Below are 5,104 nucleotides of genomic sequence, written 5' to 3'. Positions count from 1 at the left end.
GAAAAATAACATAAGTTCTATATATATATATATGGAGGTGTAAAGGCAAAAGTCAGGAAAGCGAACTGTAAATTGCTGGTCGTGAAAAATGGTGGTTGTCCAGTGATAGTGACGGTAGAATCTCAATCTTGAACTATTGGAGGCGATTCAGCAGCTCGTCGAGAGAGTAGGTTGGTGTCGTCTGCTCAGGCAAGGGTGCAGATATCAGAATCATTGGGAATAGGCGACGACGAAGACGGAGTAGACGGTGGAAGATTTCGTTGGCAAGCCCGGTCATAAACAAATCCTTCGAGTTTCTTTTTCTGGCTCGAGAATGTAAAGGTTTCAAATGAAAGCCTGGGGGTATTTATAAGAGCCAAAGTTGGGATCGATCCCCCCCATCGGACGGTTCAGGATTGTGCAGGGACATTAAAGGATCCACTCGAGTACTGGATCACGGTACCCCCGAGGCGCGATCCGTGCCGCTCTGATCCAACGTCCTAGAAAGAGGAGCACCCCAAAGGTCGCCCCATCCTACGGTCCTCTTTGTCGCAGAAATAATAATGGGAAAACTCTCATGCAGATGGGATGCTTCATGAACCTAGTCGACCTAATAGCCCTAGCCCAGTGACCCTTGAGGTATTTGTTGACCATTCATGATCAAGTGCCATCAATGCGACATTTGCTAGGGGACACGTGTACCTCTCATCATGAACCAGGGCCTTGGTAAACGAACCCAGACCTTGGTAAATGGTCAGGGCTCATTGGACGCGGTCCAGGTCAATGTAACAGGCGGTAGCTCCACACTCGTCCAGCACGCAGTGCCCCTCGCCGCGGACCCGTCACTTTGGAAACGAACCGGGAAATGCCGGGAAGATCTGAGACTGAGGCAAGCCTCCACCGAGCAAACCCAGATGAAGGCTTGTGGGGTAAATGTTATCCCCATTTCCTTTTGGGCGCCTGGGTCCACGCTTCAAGCCTGCGGGCCGCCCGAATGAGGTTGGGCCCAGACCGGGCCCGTTTGGCAAAGTGTAAAATAGACGTTGGCAGCCCAAGTCTAGATGAGGCCCAAAGGGCATCCGGGGAGCATCATTCGGGACGGTCATATGGGAGATGGTATGAGCGTGGCTTCCGGTAATTACAATCGGGATCGCAGTGGATGATCCCAGAGCCTGGTAAACGGTTTGGGATCCTGGTGAAATAATCCGAGCACCTAGTAAACGTTCCGTGCTCCTGGTAAATGGTCCGGGCTCCTGGTAAATGATCCGGGCCCCTGGTAAACGATACGGGACCTTGACGAACGGAGGGGGACGTGGGTAAACGAACCCGGGTGGGTTGTCCGAGGTTTTCAAGGTAAAGCGTCCGTGACCCTGACTTCGTCCCATGAAGCGTGGGGGTTGTCCCCATGCTTCACCTACAGAAAAGGCTACCTTGGGATTGTACGCCATTGGTTCAGACCTGCGCCGCCACTACTCTGACCGATCTTGTCCCCTGAATCTGCCTCGTAACCCGAGATGCCCATACCAAAGCTCCAATTTGTCAGATGATAGATGTGGTTTGGGCTGGCCCAATGGGCTTAGATTAGTGTATTTTCTATGTTTTAATCCTTTGTATTGGGCTTCCATTAGAAAAAGCCAGCAGTATTTATACCCTTATTGGGCCCGGGTCAACCCGGCCCAAGCCCAGTGCACCTATAAACCTATAAATACAGGTCGTGGGGCATTGAGGAAGGGGGATCCCTGGCTTGTAAGCAGTTACTCTGCTGAAACTTGTAGAAAACTCCATTGTTATAGATTCTCTAAGCTCTAATTCAATTGTCTCGTGGACTAAGGCTCATTAACGCCCCAACCACATAAAAACTTTGCCTTTATTCCATAAATCCTTTCTTCTAAGCTCTCTAATCTTTTATTATTCTAGTTTCCGAAAAACTCATTAAACACCTATCTATATTAAAATGCTAATTTTAATAATAACTTCATAGATTACATTATCTGACTGAAAATACAGTGAGTCTTTATTTAAAATAGATGCAGAGTATGGATCCAATGTTCAAAACAAAAGAGAATTCGATGCAGTCTTAAAAATAACTAAGTACATCCCACTGATAAATTAACATAATGAAAGACTTTAAGGCAATATGACGTTCTAGATCGTTTTCTCGTCCAATGGCTCCCCGCTCATCATGTGTGCCAAACAAGTCTACCTAGTGTTTACCTGCAAGGGGAAAAGTAAAGGAGTGAACTAAAGCCTAGTAAAAAAGTACAAACAAGACATACAAGCATAAACGACATATCTCATAAATACTTTTCTTATAGTAATCACTATCAACATAGGTCATAATCATAAACATGAGACTATTTGTGACATAAGCATAATCGTACATCATAAGATCGTAATCATAACTATAAGATCATTTGCAACATGAGCATAAACATACAACGTAAGATGATAAGCAACATAATCATAAGCATACAACATAAGATCATGGCTCCCCTATTGTCCAATGATCACATTTGACTCCCTTTTGGTCACTTCCATGGCACCCATTTGGCCATAATTCACCTAGCACCATTTTGGCCATGAATTTCCCTAGCACCCTTTTAGCCAGAATCTTAGGCACATTTGCCTTTAATAATATTGCAGCACTAGGTTAAGCAAACATAAACACATTCATACACATCTCATAAGAAGAGTTCATTCAAGAACATAACAGATTATCTAGCTAACTTTCTCAAATTCATAAAACATTCATAACACCCTTTTTGGTAAACTTTTGTGACAACCTTTTTGCTTTAGTCGTAACATCAGTCACACAATATATTCTTTATCATAAAACATTAGTAAAATTATAGCAATCCAAGAATAAATACTATCTAACTTCCTTACCTCAGGTCCAAGTACAAAACCCAAACAGTACAGGACCACTTCTTCAAAAGCCTAAACATAGCAAGTGCAATTTGGTCTCAATCATAATTCATACTCACACAAGCATAACACAAAAGTTTGCATGAACTTGTATACTTTCTAAGTGTCTATGACGAAACCTATAGCCCAGAAGAGTTTTACAAAACTCACGATATATTAAATACCACTCATCATCCTGCCATTTATGCATAAATTCATAGATTTAATCACACAAGAGTTTTAAACAATTCCAAACTTGAAATTCTATACCTGGCTTAACTGTACAAAAATGTGACACTTTGTTTTACAAAATTTTGACAGAAACTCATGTTTCACATTACCTAAAACTCATAACATGTTTGAAAAATCTCTAGGGACCTAAATTTGGTAAAAAAGACTAATAATTCTCACATTTTTAGTAAACCTTTTCTAAGCATCTTTAAAAATATAGTTTTTCTCAACTTTTAAACCATAGAAATCTGCATGTATTTTATTGAAGAAAATGCATATATTAAAATGTGAAAATCACATTTTACTTATGTATATTCTAAAAGGTGAATTTTTAGGATATAAAATATGCTCTTTTAAACCACTGATAATTTACCATAAAATATAAACTCAAAATCATTAAGTAATATTTTATTTAAAAATGCTCATGTTCATGCTAAATCATTAAACCTACATGTTTCCATATTTTCATGCATTCCATATAATACAATTATCATGCATCAAAGTCTTAGTTTATTTCAAAACATGAAACCCAAAAACAAAGACTTGTTAAAAAACACTATCAACATAAAAAAATGCAACTAAATCATGTTTCCTTTAAACATGCATCCCCATATATTCTTGAGATACACAACAACACCATACTAGCATCCTTTTTCGATAATACATAACAATATTTATACATCATATTTTCTCATGATCATATTCTTTATGCTCAAATCTTACACCATATCCCTTAATCAAGAAACATGAGATCAAAACTCAAAAGAAAATAATTTAAATCATACCATGATGCTAGGTCGAAGCCTATACAAAGATATCGTCTTGTTTCCAAAAATTTAATTAAAACCTAACCATGCTTCTAATCAAGAGATCATCAACATACCCAAATTCATCAAAACTATAAGATCAAACATAGACATATTTTCTCAAGACATCAAATAATAATCCATGACCATAACAAGAATCAAATCATCAAAAGGGTAGGGAATTCCATTACCACCTTGGTAGTGTTCAAGAAGGGAAAGGTCCTTCCCTTTTTGGCCAGTTGTTGGCGAGGAGGGATTCGAACCCCCGACACTGTGGTTCGTAGCCACGTGCACAAAGCGAATCAATCCTTAGGCACCTAGGGATTTTGAAATACACCACCAAAGAAAAGAGGAACAAACTTCTTAGAATTGAGAAGAAGAAACCTAATCTTAGATGATCAAAACCAAGACCAAAATCAAGATAATAACACATACCTAGAGATTCTTGAAACCCCTTTCCTCTTCTCCTTCTATCTCTCTTTCTTTCTTTTTTTGTGCTCTCCCCTCTCTCTCTTTCTCTCAAAGCTTCAACAGCCACCAAATGGATCTCCCAGGCTCACATCTCCTTCTATTTATAATATCCTAGTGACCTAACCCTAAGAAAGAATCCAAGTGTGAAAGCTCAAATCCTATCCCACCAAATGAGCCAAAATCCCATTATTTCCTCTCCTTGCACCTCACCTAAACCTTATCTCAAAAGATGACAACCCATTTTACTTCCCCTTTTTATTTTCTTAAATTAAATGAAATAAAAACAAAACAAACATCCACACACACACACACAATTTTGACACACACACACACACATTTAATAAAAAAAAAATGTAACACTAATAATAAAACAAAAATTACACAATTATTCCAAATAAATCAATTTAATTCCTAATTCACACAAAACAAAAAAATTCAATTTTTTCTAAAAATCAAACAATGAAACTAAAACATAACAAATAAATAAATAAAAATTTTGGATCACTACAAATGGACAGAGTTTCCTCTGTTTCTATAACATATCCCAAATTCATATGTATTTACAATTTAAACATAAACAAACATAATTATTACATACATTAACCTATAAAACATGTTCAATTAATATATTAATCTAAAAAAAATTGAGCAGGGCTTCCTCTGTTTATATAGCACATCCCAAATTATTACTACCTATAAATTTAATTCAAATA

General features: G+C 38.2%; 1 long non-coding RNA gene across 1 annotated transcript; it reads right to left on the bottom strand.

Moving 5' to 3' along the window:
- Positions 1-1,940: 1,940 nt before the first annotated feature.
- LOC133829483 (uncharacterized) lies at positions 1,941-4,488 on the bottom strand. The gene is made up of 3 exons (XR_009891803.1): positions 4,356-4,488; positions 4,115-4,237; positions 1,941-2,193 (listed from the first exon to the last, which is right to left on the bottom strand). It is a non-coding gene; the product is annotated as an uncharacterized LOC133829483 (long non-coding RNA).
- Positions 4,489-5,104: the final 616 nt, after the last annotated feature.

Source organism: Humulus lupulus, chromosome 4 (genome assembly GCF_963169125.1).
Source record: "Humulus lupulus chromosome 4, drHumLupu1.1, whole genome shotgun sequence".
NCBI classification, from domain to species: Eukaryota; Viridiplantae; Streptophyta; class Magnoliopsida; order Rosales; family Cannabaceae; genus Humulus; species Humulus lupulus.
The sequence above is the reverse complement of the archived record's forward strand: the minus strand, read 5'-3'. Positions and strand labels throughout refer to the sequence as shown.